We start from the raw sequence: 25,446 nt of genomic DNA on the forward strand, positions 1-25,446 counted from the left end.
TCTATTTTGTGAGCTGGTTGCATATCATTTGGAATCAAAGTTTGGATTCTAGGGTTTTGTTGCTCCAAACAGGGCATCATGGAATTTTTGCAATATTTTTTTTTATAGAACATTTCAAAATCTGAAATTAAAATCCGTTTGAGCCGAAATCATGATAAACTTTGGGTCCACATTTAAGATCTTGTCTCGCTATATTTTCAGAGATATGATCCTAGGAAGTTAGGGTTTTTGCAAGGTCCCGAATTACATCCGAAGCTGGTGACCTTGGGAAAATTGTCATAAGCATCAGATTGAAACTTCGTAAGAAATTATAGAGAGAGGATGGAGTGCAGTTTTCTGTGTACCGTTTTTAGGTCTGAAGGTCGAAACAGGGACATGTGGAACTTCATACAAGTTAGCTCTACTGAAAACGTATATAATCAGGCCATCGTGGGAGATTTGGCATAACTATTTATTGGAGAATCCAATTTCTATAAGAATGGTGGAGTTTGAAAGAGGACATAGAGGGTTACCAGAGGTAGAAATTTTAGACCTTGGAGATCTAAAATTTAAAAGATACAACAGATTCAAGATCGATCTCCTAAAAGCAAGGAAAAGAATGACTCGAATCAAGAAAATAGAAACACCTAGTAAGCAAAATTGGAGGGATGATTTGAATAATGTGATTGAAGATGTGATCAATAAGATAAATGGTATAGAAGAAAAATTGAATGGCAACATGGAAGATTTGAAGAAAGACATGGAAGGTTTGAAGGAAGGTGGGACAAAGTCACTACGAGAAAGGCTTCCTAATGCCGAAAAGGTAGTAGAGGAAACTCATGATGAGAATAAAAGAAATGTTAATCATGATTTCATAAACTCTAACATTGGATTGAAGACCCACCATATTCCAAATATAGATATGAGGAAATTTGATGGTAAGGATCCGGTAACTTGGATACTACAAATGAAGCAATACTTTGATCTACATGATGTGAAACCGCCACAAAAGGTACGTATTGCAACTTTATATTTAGAACCGAATCAATTTATATGGTATAGAGGGATTTGTTCTTGTAAACCATTTTTCATCTTCTCAATTTTCGCGGAGGAAATGATAGCACATTATGAGGATACAAAGAGCAACACTTTCTTTAGCCAATTGATAAATCTCAAACAAAAGGGTTCAATGACAGAGCACACCGAGGACTTCCAAAAATTGAATATAACGATAAATGATATTCCAGAGAAGCATAGGATTGAAGTCTTCATAGGGACTTTAAATGATAACATCCAACATGAGGTTCACCTTTGGGAACCTAATTCATTGGAGAAGGCATATAGGTTAGCAAGAAAAATTGAAAGCAAAATTATGGCAACAATGAATCCTATCACTCATAACTATAAATATAGAAGTGTTGTTGCTCCTAGCCTTTCACCACCTACAAGGTTGACACCACAATAATTGGAAGAAAAAAGAGAAAAATGGATCTATTACAATTGTGATAGAAAATACACTAAAGGTGATAAGTGTGTTGAGAAGTTATTGATTTACATAGATGGGGAAAGGGAGCAAGAAAAGGAACAAGAAATGTCAAAAGAAGAGGATATACACCAGGAACCAATCCTAGAGAAAGAAGAAATGAATCTAGCCATATCTTGTAATGCATTAACATGAATTACCACTCCTCAAACTCTCAAGATAAAAGGGCATATCAAGAAGAAAAAGGTAATAGCGTTGATTGATTCGAATAGTACCCATAATTTTATTCATTGTAAGATAGCCAAGGAATTGAATTACTTCCTATATCTAGCACCAGAGTGTCAAGTAATGGTTGCAAATGGAGGAACCATAAATTTCTCTAGAAAGTGCCATAATATCAAGATATCCATGGGAGAATATGTCTTGAAGAGTCTAATGCTTTCCATTCCAATGGGTGGTTCTGATGTTGTACTAGGAGTCCAATGGATACAACCTTTGGGTATGATAGCTTTTAATTTTAAAGAAATTTTCTTGACTCTTTTTTGGGAGGGAAAGGAAGTTGAATTAAGGGGTATCGTAGGGAAATCGGGAAAAATAATGGGCTCTAGCAGCATGACAAATCTTCTAAAGAAAGAACAATGGGGTGTTATTGCACAATTATGTTCACTAGAGGTTCCCACATCGAATTCATCTATTTCTCCAGATCTCCAAAAACTTTTGGACAATCATTCCAAGGTATTTGAGACTCCCAAATGCCTCCCAACTATTCATGATCATGATCATGCTATTCATTTGATTTCTAGGAAGTTGTCCCCCAAACATCAAGCCTTATAGATACCCATATGCCCAAAAGAGTGAAATTGAACGTATGGTTGCAGAAATGCTAGAGGTTGGTATAATTCAACCTAGTCAAAGTTCTTTATCTGCTCCAGTGGTATTGGTACACAAGAAGAATGGATCATGGCTCATGTGTCCAGATTATAGGGAGCTCAAAAAGCTTACTATTAAAGATAAATTTCCCATTCTTGTCATTAATGAATTATTGGATGAATTACATGGAGAAATTTAATTCACCAAGTTCGATCTTCGTTCAGGATATCATCAAATTAGAATGAAGGCTGAAGACATTCCAAAAAAAACATTTAGAACTCATGAGGGTCATTATGAATTTTTGGTCATGCCTTTTGGCCTTACCAACGCACCTTCTACATTTTAAGTTTTGATGAATTCCATTTTCAAACCCTTAGAAAATTTGTGTTAGTATTTTTTGATGATATACTAATCTACAACAAGTCTTGGAAGGATTAGTGCTCAAAATATTGGAGGAGAAACAATTATATGCAAAAACCTCCAAATGTTTCTTTGGAGTACAAGAGGTGGAATATTTGGGTCATATTATATCTCATGAAGGTGTTAAGGTAGACCTTAGAAAAATTAAAGCCATTAAGGAATGAAAAATTCCCACATTAATAAAGCATCTGCGAGGATTTCTCAGGTTGACAGGGTATTATGGCAAGTTTGGTAACAATTATGGGAGAATAGCAGCACCTTTAACAACATTACTAAATAAAGATGCATTTTCTTGGACTCCAAAAGCAACGAAGGCCTTTGAACATCTTAAAGAGGCAATGTGCGAAGCAACAGTCTTAGCTATGCCAGACTTCACAAAACCTTTATTGTGGAATGTGATGCCCCAAGAAATGGAATTGGTATTGTTTTAATGCAAGAAGAAAGACCCATTGCTTTCGAAATTCTTCCAATCAAAGGAAAGTATTTACACAAAGCTATTTATGAGAAGGAAATGTTGCCAATACTACATGCACTTAAGAAATGACGACCTTACCTAATGGGAAGACACTTCAAGGTAAAAACGGATCATGTTAGTCTTAAATACTTTTTAGAACAAAGATTATCTTCAGAAGAACAACAAAAATGGGTCACAAATATGTTGAGTTATGACTTTGAAATCATCTACCATAAAGAGAAGAAAAATGTTGTTGCAGATGTACTCTCAAGAAAGGATGAGGATGTGGAAGCATTGTTTTGTGCCATTTTTATTATCCAACCAGATTGGATAAACGAAGCAAGGGGTGAATGAAAGAATACAAAGAAGTTTGGCCACTCATTCAAAAGTTGCAGAAGATCCCAGTTCAAATAATATTATCAGAACTTGATGAGGATGGAAAAATCATATTGGAACCTGAAGCAGTCACAGAAACAAGAAATCAATAGCTAGGAATCGATCAATTTCAGAGTATCTCATCAAGTGGAAGAGCTTACCTGCTAAAGATTCCACATGGGAGGATGAGAATTTTATACAGAAGCATGCAGAACTACTCAAGCATTGAGGACAACACTTTTTGAAGGAGAGGAGCATGTTAGGTCCCTATACTACTAGTGTAACCACTTATTGTTATTAGTGCAACCCCCTTATTGTATTATTGTACCCATATAGTCCCCATGTTGTTATTATTGTGCCCCATAAAAGCCCACTATTGTTATTGTTGTTCCCCTACAATATTATTGTTATGTAGGCTCTGATTGTAATAGGGACCCTTAGACTCTTATATATATAAAGGAGCTCTTGTCATTTGTATCATCAAAGAATTGTTCATTTGTGTAATGTAAAGGAGGTTGCCCCCTCGAAGAGGCTGATTTTGAAGTCGTTGATCTATCTTTTCTTCTATTTTGTGAGCTGGTTGCATAACACCTTACTTTTCATTATAATATGTTCATGATAAATATGGTTTTTCATACTTGTTCATACTCAAAGGTATTACCTCTAATGTATGTCTACATAGATTAACATTTTTGTTACTCACATTAGAGTTATGTTATAGTATTACATTGTTAAAAGGTTGATAATATGTGTTACGGACTTTAGTTTCCGACGCCATGTGGTATATATATATATATATATATATATATATATATATATATATAGATATTAGAACAAAATGGATTATTCATGAACTTTTAACACATGTATTTTCCTCCACGTGTTGGTTTATTGTGTTAACACGGTGATGAACCCAACCTTAACATCAACCGCCGGGGCTTCACTCAATGAACCTTTGACATATGATGTGTGTTCGTGGCATATTAAACAATACCCTTAATTTGACTACATATTGGAAATACCTCTAAAACTTGCATTATTTAACCCTCTACCAATACGAACCAAATAAACCTTCCCAATTTAAAAACCCATACTTTCACTAGATATTATAGGTATCAATTTTTTCATTAACATTTTTTATACCCCGTTATATTTTTCATTAAATTTGAGCTCCATTTTTTATACCCCGTTATATTTTTCATTAAATTTGAGCTCCATTTTTTATACCTTCCAATATAAACTCTTTACCCCCTATATATCCCCCAATAAAATATGTCATTTTTTCCTGAATATATATCCCCCAATATGAACCCATGTGGTATGGTATTTCTCCCCCAGTGAAGCCCCCATGGCATCAAAAAATATTATCAAACCTTACCAGATATATAGTGTTGGTTGATTAGGGTTATTTTTGAGCTTCAATGACTTACCCTTGGCCATCATTTCGTAACTCATTCATTTTTTTTTTTGAATTGAAAAAATAGAGCTCTACGAGCTCTAATACTTGTTCTGGTTCCACATTTTTGCACTCATTTTTCTTGCTTGTATATGGATCCAGGGTGATGGCAATCTAGATCAAGTGATTATAGTTCTTGTTAGTGAAACCTAGAATTTGTGTCTCAACTTCCAGGGTTTCTAATATAGGGTAAGACTTTTATTTTTTATTTTTTATGAAATGTATCTTCTTGAACCAAATTATAGTTTGTTCATTTTAATTCTTGTAAAATCTTTCTCTAACAAGTTTTAATATTAGTATATTCATTTGAGCACAGGGCTTTTATTTGGTTTGATAGAGTCTATTCTCTGGTTATCGATGCCTTTGAATTCTTCGTCAGTAGGGTTTAAACGTATTCCAAACATGGAGAACAACCTTACAACTATGCATTTATCACTTAAATTGGTATTATATATAAACCCTTAGTTCCAATCCCTTCTTATATGTATACAAGGTTCAAGTTTTTAAGTTTGCATTCTTTGGTTTGGAATTTGTATGTATATCTAGTTTCGTAATTGAAATTTTTACCCTCATTGCCTATTTTGTTATTTCTCCTTATGATTGCAAAGTAACCCACTAATTTTTCGAATGAAAATAAGAACTTATCATTGTCCATTCAATTAATAGCTTGTATATTGGTTTTGAAATGAATTTCTAGTTACAATTGGGTTATTTGGAATGGAAACCCTACCATTGTACAATTTGTTAGACTTCCATTCGTTGTTATAATATTGTGTAAGCTCTTCTTTTAATATTTTTACATTATGAAACTTGAGGCTTTTGTTTTGTGGCTTGCCTTTTTGAATTGATCTTGATATTCCTGGAAAATTTCTTACTTATGTCAATTTCTTACTTATGTCACTATAGAATATGGGTATAACTTATTTCTTCTTTTCTTTAGTCGATTTGTGGAATATTAAGTTATTTACCTTCATAGTTGGGTCTTTAAAATTTAAACCCTAACTTATCGTGAATTATGGTAACTCTATAGGCAGTTTATTAGGAAACCCCAAATAAATTATTCATGTATCAGTTTTATATCATGATGGTGACCTCATTTTTGCAAATCAATAACACTATTGAACTTGGTATTTTCCTCTTTAGGGTTTTTAATCCCTTCAAAAAAATTCTCTTTATTTTAAAATATAAGAACATTATAATAGTTTTTCTATATAGGCTAATTCTTCTCTTCTTTATTGTACAATATTTCTATCATTTATTAAAATATTATTGATTTCAGAGATCTGTGGCTTGAATCTTTTGAATCTATGTCCGGAGAATCCACAGTTTTAACATTTTTGTACCAATGTTTCAAATCCCAAATGGGATCCATCATCAGGATATGAGAATGATGATGACAGAAGAGCAGCAAAGAATAATAAATAGTGATGAGGATAATTTTTTTTTTTAGAATGACAAACTGTCGGCTGAAATAATTTTTTATTTAATTAATTTTTTAAAAAAATTTATATATATTAATTTGCTTTAAAAATTTTTAATTAATTTTAATTAAATTTATATAATCTAATATTAATATTAATTTGATTTTTAATTTTTTTTTATATATATTAGTTTGTTTTATTAATATATTATATATATAATATAAATTTGTTTTAATATTAATATAGAATTAAAATGCTTTAAAATTATTAATATGTTTTATTAATTTGTTTTATTAATTTGCTATAATATAACATTGATTTATTAATTTTATACCTAGATCTAAGAGAAATTAATATTAACTATAATATGAATTTTTTTTATTTATTTATTTTTTTCTAGAACTAAATAAAATTAAAATTAATATTAACTCTAAAAGAAATTAATTTAAACCTAGATCTAAATGAAATTAATATTAACCCTAATATGAAATTAAAATATACCTAGGGAAATATTAATTCAAGAATACTAATTTGTTCTATTAATATTATATAAATAATATTAATTTTGAATTAATATTAATTTTTATTAATTTGATTTATTAATTTGATATAATATTATAAATTTGCTTTATTAATATCAACCTAGATCTAAAAGAAATTAATATTAATTCTAAAATGAAATTAATAATAAACCTAGGAAAATAATTTTAATCTGAAATTGATTTTATACCCAGGGAAAATTAATACTAAAATGGAATTAATTCTAATAATATTAATTCCTAAATAATTTAATTAAATATTATTATTATTATTATTAAATTATTATTATTATTAATATTAATTATATAACTTACCTGTTGAGGCCTTAACCAGGGGATGCCCTTGCGATTTCCTTGATCAAGGGAAGCCAGCTCCCGCTAATCTCCACACCATTATCTCTGTTCAGATTATGAGGATGTTTGATAATTTCAAGTGCTTCTCTGATCTTTCGTCTCTGATGTTGCTCTTCCCTGGCGATAATTGATGTGCTTTCCAGACAGATATGGTGTTTAGTTTTTAAGGAGTGCTCTGCGCAGTCCATTCCCATAACGAAGTCTCAACCCAGAAAGATTGCACAAGGATCAGCAATTCGAAAGAAGGCAGCTACGCAGAAACCAATGCTTGTCCAATTGTGAACGCTGGAGGTAAAGACGCAGAAACCAATGCCTGTCCATTTGGGAACGCTGAGGGTAAAGACATAGGTATTAAACCTATCTGCGCAGTTATTAATAACAGAGATGATAGCAATATGGACTGCGCAGAAATGATCAACGCAGAAAGCAGTAGCGTTGGAGGTATTAATAACGCAGATATGAGCACTGGAGGTATTTATAGCTACGCAGATATGAGTATTGACTGTGCAGAAACCTTATTGAATCAAGGAAATATGGTCAGCACTGGAGGTATTAATAGCTACGCAGATATGAGTATGGACTATGCAGAAAACCTAATGAATCAAAGAAATATGGTCAGTTCTGGAAATATGGTCAGCGTTGGAGGTATTAACAGCTACGCAGAAGGAAATATGGTCAGCACTAGAGGTCAATACGCAAGTGATAATAACGCTGGAGAAAATAGCAGATGGGATAAAGAAGAAAATCCAAATTTGGGGATAATCGGTTTTAGTGATGAAAACATTCGAGTTAGGGATCAGAACGATGGAGCCAATTCGTTGAATTCCCTTGCAAAGGACTGTCACATCGCAGATGACAAGGGGTTGACGGCATTAGTGACTCCAGTGATTCCTCAGAAATCAGATAACTCTGCCATCTCACAGAGCAGAGACACATTAATAAAGATGGGCAGTGAAAAGCAGAATGATAGATCAAAAAGAAAAGTGGTTAACCTGTCCTCTCTGGAATTGGATCCTCTGGCCATCAATATTCTTAGCAAAGGTCTGGGGTTTGCAGTGACACCTAAAAACCTTCCCTTTGAAAAGATGATTTGTAGCATAGAGGAGGGGATCAGTAACCTTACTATGGAGGACAAAGAAGCGTTGAGGCAAGAATGCTCTCTCATCATGAGGAAAACCAAAATTCCCAAAAGCAACCTGAGTAAAGAGGAACAAAAAGCCTTCAATTCCTTGCGTAGCAATGACAAGGTCGTGGTTCTTAAAGCAGACAAAGGAGGAGCTACGGTCATTCTGGACAAAGAAGATTATGTTTGTAAGATGAATGATCACCTAGATTGTGGCAGTTATAAGAAGCTAAGCAGCAATCCCATCCCCAAAATCGTGAAGGATGTAAAGAAGATTATCTCTAATTCAAACCTCGATGAAAAGTTAAAGAAGAAGTTGATCCCCTCCTGTGAAACTGTTCCCAGAATCTATGGATTACCCAAAATTCATAAGGAAGGGGTCCCCCTCAGACCAATAGTTAATACTATTGGTTCCCCAACCTATGAGCTTGCGAAATATGTTGCAAAAATTCTTAAGCCCCTTGTCGGAAACACTGATTCCTTCATCAAGGATTCCCAGGACTTTGTGAATCTTATTAAGAATGAGAAATTGGAACATGATGATATCCTTGTAAGCTTCGACGTGGTATCCTTATTCACTAAGATCCCTCTTGATGAAGCCATTCAGGTTATAAAAGAAGTTGTTGATCCAGGGACTGCAAAGCTGGCTGAGATCTGCCTAAGATCGACTGTGTTCACCTTCCAAGGAGTATTTTATGAACAGACATCCGGTGTGGCAATGGGGTCCCCCCTTTTGCCAATAGTGGCCAACCTATACATGGAATACTTTGAAAAGAAGGCCCTGAATTCATATCCTTTGAAACCAGCCCGGTGGAAGTGATTTGTCGATGACACCAATATAAAATGGACTCATGGTAAGGCAGAATTCGAGAAGTTTTTCACTCACTTAAATTCGATCTTTCCAGATATAAAGTTTATAATGGAACTTGAAGAAAACAAGAGCATTCCGTTTTTAGACGTCCTAATCATCAGAAAAGAGGATGGCTCTTTGGGCCATAAGGTTTTCAGGAAATCAAACCACACAGAGAGTTACCTCCATGCTGATTCCCACCATCACCCTACACAGAAGATTGGTGTTCTAAACACGTTGGCCATCAGAGCCCTTCGAATTTCCGACTCAGAGCACCTGGAGGAAGAGAAGAAGCATCTAATCTTAACTTTTAAAAGTATAGGCTACAAGGAGCAGGAAATCAAAAAGGCCATAGAGAAAGCTGAAAGAAAGTTGTTGTCTCATGAGCCTAAGGCTCAAGACCAGCCTAATTGTGGTGTTGTTTTTCTACCGTATATCCATGGGATTACGGACAAAATCGCTAAAATCCTAAAAAAGAAAAACATTATCACTCATTTCTCAGCTCCTGGTACTATCAGACAAAGTTTGAAGTCTGTTAAAGATGTTATCGACAACCATCAGCTTAAAGGAGTTTATAAAATAGAGTGTTCCTGTGGGAAAAGCTACATTGGTGAAACAGGTCGCTCCCTCCAGACAAGACTCAAGGAACATGGCGCGGATATTAAGAACGGAAGATCTCGTACTTCAGCCCTGGCAGAGCACTCCTTAAAAACTAAACACCATATCTGTCTGGAAAGCGCATCAATTATCGCCAGGGAAGAGCAACATCAGAGACGAAAGATCAGAGAAGCACTTGAAATTATCAAACATCCTCATAATCTGAACAGAGATAATGGCGTGGAGATTAGCGGGAGCTGGCTTCCCTTGATCAAGGAAATCACAAGGGCATCCCCTGGTTAAGGCCTCAACAGGTAAGTTATATAATTAATATTAATAATAATAATAATAATATTTAATTAAATTATTTAGGAATTAATATTATTAGAATTAATTCCATTTTAGTATTAATTTTCCCTAAGTATAAAATCAATTTCAGATTAAAATTATTTTCCTAGGTTTATTATTAATTTCATTTTAGAATTAATATTAATGTCTTTTAGATCTAGGTTGATATTAATAAAGCAAATTTATAATATTATATCAAATTAATAAATCAAATTAATAAAAATTAATATTAATTCAAAATTAATATTATTTATATAATATTAATAGAACAAATTAGTATTCTTGAATTAATATTTCCCTAGGTATATTTTAATTTCATATTAGGGTTAATATTAATTTCATTTAGATCTAGGTTTAAATTAATTTCTTTTAGAGTTAATATTAATTTTAATTTTATTTAGTTCTAGAAAAAAAAAAATATTTCATATTAGAGTTAATATTAATTTCTCTTAGATCTAGGTATAAAATTAATAAATCAATGTTATATTATAGCAAATTAATAAAACATATTAATAATTTTAAAGCATTTTAATTCTATATATTAAATCTTATTAATATTAAAACAAATTTATATTATATATATAATATATTAATAAAACAAACTAATATATATAAAAAATTTAAAAATCAAATTAATATTAATATTAGATTATATAAATTTAATTAAAATTAATTAAAAATTTTTAAAGCAAATTAATATATATAAAAAATTTTAAAAAATTAATTAAATAAAAAATTATTTCAGCCGACAGTTTGTCATTCTAAAAAAAAAAATATTTATCCTCATCACTATTTATTATTCTTTGCTGCTCTTCTGTCATCATCATTCTCATATCCTGATGATGGATCCCATTTGGGATTTGAAACGTTGGTACAAAAATGTTAAAACTGTGGATTCTCCGGACATAGATTCAAAAAATAAAATATTATTATTATGTTATAGAGGTTTTCTATTGAGGAGAAAGGGTTAAAGTGAAGGTAATTCATATATAGTTTTCTCTCATTCTTCACCTTAATTTCATATATAAATTTCTTACTCATAAATATTAACACAAATTTTTCTTCCTCTCACATGCATGCAGATAGTTATTTTACCAAACTTACAAGTCTTTTCCTTTGATGTTTCTGGTTTGGGTTTCACAACACTTCATAAATCTTTACAGAACATTCAGTTGTCTTACTGGGTTAGATGTTCCTCTACCTTCGACCATTTTCTTCTTGTTCGTGATTACTAAGTTCAAGATCATTTCTATATTTTTGTTATCTTCTTTCAATTTGTTTTCTTTGATAGTTCTCTCTTCCTTCATGGAGGATTAAAACTACAGGCTTCTAATCCTAGACATGTATTATAAATTAAGGGTATTGTTAAACCCAAAATATCATTTGACATATGTTGAGGTCATTTTCTATCTATACTTCCATTATGGCATTTCTTTCTCCTTATTAAGATACAAAATATGTTTATGTGTTTCAATTTTATGGCTATATTGACGTCTTTCATTTACTATATTTTTCCAGTTCTTAATGCTATAGTTCTATTCCTCTCTTATTTTTCTATTTAGATTTTGATTTCTTGGTCTTTGAGACGTTGTATATATTAATTAACATTCATTAATACTAGTATTAGTTTCCAATTGAATACATGACATTTATGATAGGTTCATAGTAACTTAACGTCATTCTTATGTAGATATTATTCCTTTACTTGTATCATTTATTTGTTTCAAGTATTTGAATGACTTCTACTCATGTTCTCATTCAACATGTATATGTAGATATTTATACAAAGAAATTCATATATACACACACACACACACATGTTTTAATTTTTCTAAGTTCTTCTCTCTGTTCAATTTTTTAACAAGCTATACCAACATTTTAATTCTAGGTGCTAAAATATACATCTATGCAGACTTAAGTGCACACATTATTAACTATCAAAATTCATAAGAGAATCTTTAGATAGGAAAAATTTAGGACACTGACTTGATATGTTTAAGCCTAGACTGTTACAATAAATCACAAGTTCCTCCTAACATAAGATACTTTTCAACAATATCCCCCCGAGCACCTTTTCCTACAAGTTATCTATTCTCTTCACTTTGTCCTTTTCTTGACTTTTTCTCACTAGATTAGCTTTGTGTACCTTTTCTTTTTCCCAGCAAAATGATCAAAGTGGATTAGCCTCACTAACATTTAGTTGGTAGTTAGTAAATACCCCCCCCTCAACTAATGGGTGGCAGGTAGTTACTAGCTCTTTTATCAGCTCCACTTCCCCACTTTCCATGACAACTTCATGTCTTTTAGGGAAATTAATGATCAATTACTCCCATGATCATTTATAATTTAATCATTTAGAATAATTGCCTAGGACTTAATGAGTGGTAATCAATAACAACAATTAACTTGCAGACATAACTCTTTCAACCAGGTGTAACTAAAGCACCAGTTTCCAGATATTTATTTTATTGACAATGTTATAAATACAAAATTTACATTAAGCTTTTATCAGTTTATCACACTGATAAAGTAGTTTTCAAATAATTATTTTAAAGTGAGAAAACAATCACCATTAGCCATATATACAAATTCACAATAAAAGCTTCAAGTCAAGGGTTATAAAAAATAACCCATGGACGTGTATGAATTAGTTTTCCCATCTTAGAAATCGACTAAAAAAGCATAACTTTTTCATGTAGGGAATTAGGACCATATACATTAGATATAAATAGAAATTAACTAGTTCTTGTTAGTTGGGCTTGGACTGTCAATATTATGAATGTGGAAATACATTTATCATTTTCGCCTCTTGGTTATCCCAAAGTATCATTATCATGCCATATTTCCCTTGCGCATCTATAGCCAATAATTGGAATCTTCTTCTCTAGTTCTTGCTCAGATTTGTCAGAGTGTCCCCTACAATTTTTGTTTCTTGTATCATCATAATTGTAGTTTTTTCTTCTATCCATTTGTTTTTCAGGAGCCTTTGGTTTCCCCTACTATTTAATCCCCTCATATTCCAAGATAGGATTCTCATTATTGAGATTGATTAGATCCATGAAAGATCTTTGTGTTGACCTTAACTCGCCCAGAATTTACCAAATCTTCTCCTACCTCACCAAGCATATATAACTTATTATTTCTTCCTCATTTATTCATGTCTTTGTGTGATTTTCTATATTCCTTTAGTGCATGTGTTTGGACTAAAAGAGAACCCAACCCATCCTGATTTAGCCACTATATGTATATATTTAAGGTATGCATGGCCTACCATGGATACTTGTTTTTCACGGAGGGTGAAAGGGTTCTTACCTTGCCATACTTTTGCTAGTTGTGGTAGATTCAGCGCTTCCAAATTTGTTTCCATCTAGTTGGCCATAAATGGATTAATATTGTTGTCCTTTGTCCTTGTTGTTAGTTTTATTGGTGGATATATGTAAGGATTTGTCATGTTTGTTAAAGGATGAGTTGTGTGTGGTTGGTCCACCATTGGGGTTGAGGGCGGAGTCGCTTGATGGCTCTGGTATTATGATCCCTATGCGTGCATGTAATTATCATGATTTATTGAGGGTCTCTCTATTTCAACCATTTCCACATATTTCCATTAGCTGGGGGATATGTTTCCCTTAGTGGTCATATTTTTTAGCAGAACAAACATGCTCTTTGTAACCTCCTTGCATTCCTCGTGTTGTTTCCACAGGGCTTGATGCTTCTAGTATTTTCAAACTTGATCTACCATTTTGAAGCCATCCACAACCTGTGTTGGTGTGGATTCTAAGGGTTGGGTATATTTTACTACTAGGAAATCCTAATATAGGTGTCCATATTCATGACACCACTGGCGTTGAAATGGGATATGCTCATAATCGATTTTTTTCTTCCATAACTTGTCCTAGAAGTATAGATCAATGGATTCATATAGGTGTTTCAAGGAAAACTAGTGTCGATTCGAACTGCTAGTCCCTCTAAGATAGGTAGCTATCTTAGAAACAAACAATGAAAGCTTTTCAAGAGTTCCTTTAAGTGTGATAGATGGAAAAGAAGAAAAGAGGACCAACCTGGATCCGCTTTGATCCTAGCTTGATTTCTTCTTTCCTTGATAGAATTTGCCACTCCTATCCTACTTGTCCCGCTTCAAAGAGTACCTGTAGAGTCAAAGTAATATAAAACTATCAAAGCATCTCTATCTAAAACATCATAAACAATGCGGAATCAGAAACACATTGACCATACAATTGCATTCATAAACAATAAGATTCACAAATACAAGATCATATGGAGGAAAACTCAAATAACTTTATTAATAGTAATGTAAGAGAGGATTACAACCCATCTGTCTGATCCAACATCACCCTCCCAGTTGTAGAAGCCCTCTTCACCTCATGAACAAGCAAATCACCCAACAATGCAATGTCTCTTCTCACCAACAAACCAACAACACTTCCTTACAAAATACAAAATTCCAGCCTCCAGATCTCTCAAATGAGGGTTCCATTTATAGATGTCTTTCAAGGGTGTGAGTCAGCTCTGGGTTTTTTATTAGTGTCATTCCACTGATAGTTCTTGGTTCCACTGGGAGATTTCAATGATCTCTTACTCTTCCCTGGGCGAATTCAGAGAAGCAAGTGTCACAGGAGAAGTTTCTGGAAGATTCCATGATAATCCACCTTGCAAACTGTCTCTACCATTTTTCTATTCTCACTCATCACACCCCACAGAAGGCAATTTCAATATGCATCACACCTGGCTAGTTAGGCAGTCAGTATGCATTGCACCTTGCCCATGGAGCAGTCTGTATGGTCTAGTTTTGGCCAGTTCTGAGTAGTTTTTGAGGTGGAACTTCTGGGAAATGATGTAATCAATTGACCATCATCCTTTAGGGTGTGAAACAACACTTTTAGGGACTTAATGAGCCCTTAGTTTATGGACATATGAGTTTGGGGTTGTAGTGCCCAAATATGTCTAAACAGTTGCCCCCTAAAGCATGAGGTCATAAATCTTCTGATGTCAGTTGAAATGCTTTATTCATGAGGATCTGAGGTATTCATACTGGAACATCATCATCATATTATTTTCATGATCTAGCTGAGGCAGGTATTCCCATGCTCAACTTTATAAATTCATTTTCATGTACATAGGACAGACAATCGTCTGTTGTTGCAGACTGGTGATTCTTTGCATGAAGAGTCATCTTCTCGGGATTAGATGTCTATCTGTGCAGCTTCTTGATGTTTTTATTTTCCTGAATATATCACAGCCTAGATGGATGAAATTAGATCTGGGGTCTTCAAAACTCATCCAATCTTCACCCGATGTACAAGTCAATCCATGTGAAAAGATGTTCTGAAGTTGAACATGGAAAGACATCGCCTGATTACCAGCCAATGATGTAAGCTGTTAACAAACGCGAGAGAAGTCACCGATAATGATGATGACCCTCAAGGTACTACAGTACAATTCACGTGGTGTGAATATATGAGCCGATGTCGAACACCACGCAAATTCTTTCAGTCAAAGGTCATTGATATAGACCTGTCACCGAAAGTGAGAAACTTGCCATTGAGGCATGAAAGATTCAAAGTACTGAAAGGGTTGTTTCTAAGTCAACTTCTTGGATAATGAGCTGATGTCGACAAGAAGTGACCTGTCGTAGGAGGGCCTTGATGTATCCCCCATCTATGATGCAAAACAGAGCAAATGATTTTTGTGGAGGTGAAAAACAGTCTGATGATATGAGGTTCAAGAATGGCGGCCATGAAAAATGAAGAGTGGATGTAATGCAGTGGATGAGGCGTTCGCTGGATGGTGAATTCTCTGAATGACTTCTGTTGAACATATTGGCAACACTGATATGGACTTTGGGAGCATTAAATCCACGGATGGCACGACAGACCAACAGTGATGGTGAATGGAAAAACCCAACCCAACTCAATCACGCGATGGAGTGAAAGTGTCATGTTCAAGAGCGACTTGCTACCAATAGAGTTCTTCAAGTTTTCTTCCCATTTTTCCCCAGTCATTACTAACTAGTACCTCTTTATTTTTGACAAGCTTGAGGAGGATAACATATTCTTGGTCTATAATTTTCCCTTCAGGCAAACCTGTCGCTTTGTGTTTAGCGAACCTAGCGTCAGTGAGACTCGTTCTTGTCTGGGTGGACAAGTTTGTCGCTATTGTTTTAACAAGTTTAACGACAAAGATAACTCGGTCCTTTTCATGTTTAGAGAGTTTGAAAATGGATGAAAAGGAGACTCTAACAGTCCTTTTTCATGGCATAATCCCTTAAGTCCGAAAAAGTGTAAAATAATACCAAAGGGATGACTTTTCGATAGTTTTAACGAGCCGAAAAAGACAAGCGCTCAATCTTTTTGTTTAATAATCCCTCAAGTCCAAAAATATTAAAATATATGAGAGGGATGGCATTCAATTTACTTTAACGAGATGGAAAGGCCAATCGATCGACAATCTTTTTATATTTAACAAGTCAAAAAAGAGTTTAAAGAGACTCGTTTTTTAGGAACGAGTGGTATTTCTAGGTAGCAGCTGGTTCCAGGAAAGTTTGCAACTTTTCAAAACATGACAGTGTGAAGAGGGTGGCAATTAGAATCACTCGTCAAAGATGTTCCTCAAAAGGGTAAATAATAAAGTGGAAGCGTATGGTCGGCCGAATGAAATGGAGGTGACGGAAGGAACACAACCAAAGTTCAAAAAGGGCAGATAGCAAAGCAATCACAAAGGTTATTTACCAAAGGCGAGTTTATTTTTTAATGAGCTTGAACCTTGTGCCAACACGTGCTTGGTGCAGGTTGATTTTTTAACGATCTTGAAACTTGTGGGAACATTTCTCTTACCAGTCTTTTGATAGTGTCTCTTGGTAGATTTATTTTTTAATGAGCTTGAACACTACTATAACATGTGCGCATGACCTTTTTATGCAAGCTAGAAATGACCAAGCTACAAGGTTAAAGGGTTGAGAACCTACAAACTAAGAAAATCAAGGGTTGTTTTTCACTTGCATGCAAAGGTTTGCATGCCCTCGGGTCCTTCAGTAAAAGGAGAGTTTCTGGGTTATCAAATGGATGTCCCTGCGGTTAGGAAGGATTGTTTCTGTTGGCCAACAAGAAACTCTTCCTTTGCTTTGTCCATCGAAATATATGAAGGTGATCGTTGTGAGCTTCCAATCACATAACGTATGAAGGTGAATGTTGTGAGCTTCCATTCACAATCGTACAAAGGAAATAATCGCGTTAGACTGATCACATAACCTATACGGGAATGTTATTCGGTCCAAGTATTATGACCTTTCAAGAAAATATCTCTTTTCCTCTGGGTTCGCCTGTCGAAGCGGACTAGGGTGCATGCCCCCTAATCTTCATCACACTCACCGAAATACTTGCGGTAATTAGGTGGATGGAATGAAGGTTGAAGAGACATTGTTCGTGCAAAGAGACCATTTAGGGATGATGATTGATTTATAGCTGTGTTTGAACCAGGGAATGAAATTTGGTCAACAAGTTGCACCAGTTTGCCTTCATGTGAAAAACACATCACTCGAAAGAATGTGGAAATGATAGCTTCCATGCTATATATATAATCATGTCCAAGGAGTAGATTGTAATATAGTGGACCTTGGATTACCATCATGTTCAAATGAATGGTTTTCTTTCTCAAAGTTATCGGTAACTTTGGAAGGATCCCTAATGGTCGACTGGTTCCTTCGTTGAAGCCTGAAAAATTTTGTTTTTCAGGAAAAAGCAATGGCAAACCAAGCACTTTCCAAGCAGTTGAGGAAAGGATACTCACCGAAGCCCCTTCATCTATGATAGTGCCATACACGATCATTTTGTAAACTTGTACTATGATTCGGAATGGTACATTAGATGGAAGGCGAGGTTTCGCTAGTTGATTCCAATCAAAGAAAATGACTAGACTACTTGGAGGAGGTACCGGATACATGTCCGGATAAGTTTCATGAACCGAGGGAGTCTCTTCCTGTCGTGAAGGAATGGGTGGATTGCCCCCAAGTTCATTAGACTGTGTATTGACAAAAAGAATTTGAATGGTGTCGTTCTCATCCTCTTTGGAGATTATATCATCTGAAGGTGGATTTTCTGAAGGCAAGACTAGGTCGACTGCCATCTCGACTAGTTGACTTTGACCTGGTATGGACTCAGAAGGTTCACTTTCAATGATAGGCGATTCGATTGACAATTGAGTTACGTCAACCAGGTTTTCAACTAGCGAAGGACTTGGCAAGAGTTTCTTGTATCCAAGTGGAAGTTGTTGTGGTGAAGCAGGCCGGTTATTCAAAATGCTTTTGGCTTCGTCCATAAAAGGACAACGGTGAAGAGTATGATCACCTTCACATAACCTATATGGAACTTTGACTTTTCCTTTCTATCTATTGACTTCGTTTTCACTAGTTGATGGTGCGCTATCAACCTGACTATCAGGGGTTGATGACATTGAATGGTGCAACTGGGGAGACCATTCTCTCAAGATCCGTGGGATGCAAAGGCAATCTCGATGGTAATGTCTCTCCTTGCAAATTATGCATGGAGTTTTTGGTTTGGAATTTTTAGTGTGAGGATTTTCGTAGATGATGTCTGGTCATTCCCTTGTTTAGATGGCTTCTTCTTCTTCTCCTTCCCTTTCTTTTTCTTCTCAGCTACTTGGTTTTTAGTGTCACTAGTTTCACCAAGCGAAGAGGAAGAAGGGGAAGGAGAAACAAACGAAGTAGAAGATGAAGGGGTAACTTCAGTATCGTCTGGTTGCTGATTAGATTGTTGAGGAATTATAATGTTTTGAACGAAAGAGGTCGAGAAAAGTCATACAGGCAGCTGATTGTGATTCCTAGAAGGGACAATGTAGCCATATATGGAGAACCAATATCTCCCCAAGAGGAGAAAGGACTAGGATTCCCTCAAAGAGGGATTCCTTGATTTGTAGACTCCATTATCTCAACCTCAGATCAACAAAGTAACAGGGATGTTATTCTGATTAAAATAAATTTTAAGACACTTTGATGCGACTTTCTTTTTCAATTTTTAAGAGTCGAGAAAAAGCTAAAGGTGACTCTAGTCGCCTTCGATTTTTAATGAGCTTGAAGTGACAAGTGCTCAGATGGACCTTTTCTTTTAAGGAGTTGAAAGGAACGAAAGTGGCTGCTCTGGAAGTCTAGACAGAGGGTTTACTAAATCGATCGTAAAACTGCAAAATACACCTTGGTGATAAATGATAGAGAAATTAACAAGGACTTATGTACGGCAGTCAATCTTCCCGAATGCTGTGTTCAGTGCATTACGATCGATAGGACGGTAGACAAAACTTCTTAAGGATAAAGGATATCATCCTATTGTGGTCTCCTAATATATACTCGACGGTATGGGGAGCACAAGTCCGTACTGGCACTTGTCGTATCAAAGAGGACGAATCACCCAACCTTCAATGAAAACAATAGTTACCAGGTTTTACGATGCCAGAACACATCTCTAACCTAGACTTCTAGATGTGTTGCGTTAGGTTCCAAAGCATTTTTATGTTCATTGAGATTTATTTTAAAGTTGATCTTGCTTAGAAGTTTGTCTTTCAAGGTTCACAGCGTGATGTAGATGTGAAATTCCTAAATATGCAATATAAAATGATAAATATTCGTTTATGTTCTTTTAGCAATGAAAATCCTAGCAACAAAGGAAAGAAGATAACGATTTTTTTTTCAGTAGAGAGCACAGAGCACACACTAAATGCACTTTTCCTAAATCAAATTTCGTAAGCAATCAAAATGCAAATGCACATGCATGTATTTGTTTTCCGCTTTCTTAATGTGTGAATGCCAAAAAGAAACCTAAGTACAGATCTGAACTATTTTCTTTCAAAGTGACAGTACTAACAATTTTCTTTTCAAAATGAAAGGAAGATTAAGACAACACTTTTCGATTTCGAATTGAAAAATGTTTTTGACACTTCAAACACTAATAATTTCAAATCAAGTACAATGAAAAAAGTACAATCAATTATCTAGAAGAGGAAGACTTTACAACACTCTTCTTTGATTTAAAATGACAATTACGACACTTGCATCAAAAAACGACAGTTCGATTAGGCTACTTTCAACAAAGGAAGACTATAAATGATTGATAAATACACAAAAACATTTACAATTCCTAACTGATGGAGACTGAAATAATGTGAAGGAAGATGGGTTTAGCAAGAAGGTACTGATCATGAACAACAAAACTACTAAATAAAGCTGAAAGAAGGAGAAAAAAACCAAATATCAGAGAAGAAAAACAGTATCACTCAATCATCGCACCTGCAACACAAGGAAACAGGGATGCATCTCACCTGCAACACACGGGAGGTGCAATGCATCCAAGTTGCATAGTTACAGACAGTACGATGGGCCAGGGAGTGAAACTGAGCTTGGTTTTTGCTCAAAATTTGCAGCTAAGTTCAGTGATTTAGGCTGAGTAATGATGGACAGTAAAAACAAAGCATAGGGGTAGGATCTGATAAGGTTCTGAGCTACCACCAGGGCACTTAGGATGCTTTGTAAGTCAGATGTTCAGTTCATAAACCAACCCAGAGATTGACTGAAGCAGCGTTTATCTACTTCGCAATTACATAGAAAAGGCGTTTCAAAGGCTAGCTAGCTAGCTTCAGGCTCCGTTTGTAGTTTATAAAGCAAACAATAAACGAACAAAACAAACTATTCGTTCCCCAGTGGAGTCGCCATTTTGTTTCAGGGAAAACTAGTGTCGATTCGAACTGCTAGTCCCACTAAGACGAGTAGCTATCTTAGAAACAAACAATGAAATCTTTTCAAGAGTTCCTTTAAGTGTGATAGATGGAAGAGAAGAAAATAGGACCAACTTGGATCTTCCACTTATATCCTAGCTTGATTTCTCCTTTCCTTGATAGAATTTGCCACTCCTCTCCTACTTGTCCCACTTCAAAGAGTACCTGTAGAGTCAAAGTAATAGCAAACTATCAAAGCATCTCTATCTAAAACATCATAAACAATGCAGAATCAGAAACACATTGACCATACAATTGCATTCATAAACAATAAGATTCACAAATATAAGATCATATGGAGGAAAACTCAAAGAACTTTATTAATAGTAATGTAAGAGAGGATAACCCAGCTGTCTGATCCAGCATCATCCTCCCAGTTGTAGAAGCCCTCTTCACCTCATGAACAAGAAAATCACCCAACAATGCAATGTCTTTCCTCACCAAAAAACCAACAACACTTCCTTACAAAATACAAAATTCCAACCTCTAGATCTCTGAGATGAGGGATCCATTTATAGATGACTTGCAAGGGTGTGAGTCAGCTCTAGGTTTTTGATTAGTGTCATTCCACTGATATTTCTTGGTTCCAGTTGGAGATTTCAATGATCTCTTACTCTTCCCTGGGCGTTCAGAGAGGCAAGTGTCACAGGAGAAGTTTCTAGAATATTGTATGATCATCCACCTTGCAAACTGTCTCTGCCATTTGTCTATTCTCACTCATCGCACCCCACAGAAGGCCATTTTAGTATGCATCGCAACTGGCCAGTTAGGCAGTTAGTATGCATCACACCTTGCCCATGGAGCAGTCTATATGGTCCAGTTTTGGCCAGTTTTGAGTAGTTTTTTAGGTGGAACTTCTGGGAAATGATGTAATCAGTTGACCATGATCCTTTAGGGTGTGAAACAACACTTTTAGGGACTTAAGGAGCCCTTAGTTTATGGACATATGAGTTTGGGGTTGCATTGCCCAAATATGTCTATAACAATAGGGGACCATAGATGTCCATATTTATGAAAATATGCGAATATGAAATGTATTTTCCTTGTCTAGTTGCCTCAGATGCCTTTACATACTGGTCAAGGGCATTTCTCATTCCTACTAGAGTCTCCTCTTGCCAAAATTCTCTTGGTAATGAAGACATGTGGATCCATACCAGAGAAGTTGTGAAATCTTCTTTGTCTAGATTGAACCGTTTAGTCCACCAGTGGAGATAAAGACCCGTTGAGTTGAAGAAATATGGACCATTTTTTAATACTCTATCTCAATCCTCTAGGTTTGCAAAAATAACTATGAAAAATGCATGAGCACCCAATTTCAGCTTTAGCTAACCCTTGGATGTCCACTTTAGCTAAATTCATCAGATTAAAGTTTTCTCTAAAAGCCAAATTATTGGGAATTTACCAATTAATGCATGCCTAGGCATGTATTCAATAAATTGTCCAACCTTGCTAGATATGACTCCATACTTCAGATTTGTTATTTCCTTTGGTAGAAAACTACCCCTTTAGATTTTAGCTTGATTTGATGGTTGTTGTGACTCGTTGTATGAAAATGATTGTTCCTTCATGAAAAATGATTCAATCTCTTTTTCTTCACAGTTGTATGTCCCTTAAAGACAATATGACTGTAAGTTGTGTTGATCCCTCCTTTGGAATTTTCCATCAGAAGAGAAGATGGTAGAAGAACGTTGTTGCACTATTAGGGTTTAAACAATATTATTACAAGAAAAAAAGCTAAAAATAATAATAAAATAAATTATGTGTTTGTGTAGTCTAACTATTAGACGGAATGGTTGTTATGCAACCAACTCACAAAATAGAAGAAAAGTATATCAATGACTTAAAAATTAGCCTCTTCGAGGGGGAAACCTCCTTTACATTACATAAATGAACAATTCTTGGTTGATACAAATGATAAGACCTCCTTGGTATATATAGGAGTCTAAGGGGTCACAATATAATCAAAGCCTACATAACAATAATAATGTAAAGGCACAACAATAACAATAGGGGGCTACATTAACAATAACAATAAGTAGAATACACTAGTATTATAGGGACCTAAAATACCCCTCTCCTTCAAAAACGTGTTTTCCTCAATGCTTGAGTAGTTCTGGATGCTACTGTATAAAATTCTCATCCTCCCATGTGGAATATTCGACAGGTAAGATCTTCCACTTAATGAGATACTCTGAAATTAATCGATTATGTAGTTGTTGGGTCCTTGTTTCCATGACTTCTTCAAGATCAAATATGACTTTTCCTTCTTCATCAAGTTCTGACAACATTGTTTGAGCTGGGAGCTTGTCACTGATAACCTTCTTTAAGCATGAAACATGGAAAACTAGGTGCACTCGGGAAGATGCAGGAAGCTCCAATTTGTATGCCATAGTACCAATCTTTTGCAACACGTTATAAGGACCATATTTCTTGGGTGATAATTTATTATCCTTCTTAGCTTGCTTGAGGGACATTTGTTTGAATGGTTGTACCTGTAAAAATACACAGTCATCTACATCAAAACTTCTTTCATTGTGATGTTGATTTTCCTGTTGTTTCATTCCATTTTGCACAAGAGTGATGTTATCCTTTAAGAGTTGGAGAACTTGTTGTTAATGCTCGATGTGATATTTCACTTCTTGAACCTTAGAATTTTCTCATAAATATGATGTGATGGATGGTGGATGATATCCATAAAGTCCCATAAATGGGGTCTTTTTTGTTGTAATATGGAAGGAATTGTTATACCACCATTTAGCTAGAGGTAACCACTTAACCGATTGTGTTTATTTATGGGATACAAATAAATGAAGATATCCTTCCAAACATTTGTTCGCTATCTCAATTTTCTCGTCAGATTGAGGATGATAAGATGAGCTATGAGCTAATTGAGTACCAAGACAAGAAAATAGTTCCATCCAAAAATTTCCAGTGAAAATGCGATCTCTATCACTTACAATAATCCTTGGGTTTCCATGTATCTTTTGAATTGTTTCCATAAATGTATAAAAACTGTACGAGATTTAAAAGGATGATATAATGCACAAAAATGTGCATACATGGTATGTCTATCAACAACCACCATGATGACACTCTTTCTTTCATTCTTGGGTAAACATATGATAAAATCCATTGAGACCTCCTCTCAACACTGTCTTGGAATGGCTAAAGGTTGTAACAGACCCTGAGTCTTAATTTTCTCAACTTTATTTTGTTGGAAAACCAATCATTCTACTACAAACTTCTGAATATCATATTTAAGTCCATCCCAAAAAACTTCTTGACCTCATGGTTAGTTTTTAAAAATCCTGAGTGCCCTCCTGGGGGGGCGGTGTGCAATTCCAAAAGAATCTTTTGTTTGAGTTGGGAATTCTTATAAAGATATAAGTGATATTTGTACCTTAATGAACCATTTTTCTAGCTAAATGTGTCAGATGTATTGGGATCTTGCTGCAACTTTTTAATGAGTGTATGTAACTCTTCATCATTCTTCCATCCATCCCTTGCTTTGGTTATCCAATCAGGGTGGATAATAGAAATGGCATAAAGCAATGCTTCCACATCCTCATCCTTTCTTGAGAGTGCATCTACAACAACATTTTGCTTCCTTTTTTTGTAAATGATTTCAAAGTCATAATCCAACATATTGGTGACCCATTTTTGCTTCTCTTCTGAAGATAATATTTGTTCCAAAAAGTATTTAAGGCTATCATGATATGTTTTTACCTTGAAGCGTCTTCCCATTAGGTAAGGTCTCCATGAATGCAGTATTTCCAACATTTCCTTCACATAAATAGGTTTGTGTAAATAATTTCCTTTGATTGGACGACTTTAAAAAGAAATGAGTCTTCCTTCTTGCATTTAAACAACACCAATTCCATTTCTTGAGGCATCACATTACACAATAAATGTTTTTGTGAAGTCTGGCATAGCTAAGACAAGTGCTTGGCACATTGCCTCTTTAAGGTGTTCAAAGGACTTAATTGCTTATGGAGTCCAAGTATGTGCATCTTTCTTCAGTAATGTTGTTAGAGGTGCTTCTATTCTCCCACAATTCTTTAAAAACTTGCGATAATACCTTATCAACTTGATAAATCCTTGAAGATGTTTTATGGTTGTGGGGATTTTCCATTCTGTAATGGCTTTAATTTTGTTATGGTCTACCTCAACACCCTCATGAGATATAATATGACCCAAATATTCCAACTCGTGTACTCCAAAGAAACATTTGGAGGTTTTTGCATATAATTGTTTCTCATCCAATAGTTTGAGCACCTTATCAACATGTTGAACATGATCCTTTCAAGACTTGTTGTAGATTAGTATATCATCAAAAAATACTAACACAAATTTTATAAGGAAGGGTTTGAAAATGGAACT

The sequence above is a fragment of the Pinus tabuliformis genome, chromosome 5_1 (genome assembly GCF_031772625.1).
Source record: "Pinus tabuliformis cultivar Carrire ecotype Pingquan chromosome 5_1, CPIR1, whole genome shotgun sequence".
Lineage (NCBI taxonomy): Eukaryota > Viridiplantae > Streptophyta > Pinopsida > Pinales > Pinaceae > Pinus > Pinus tabuliformis.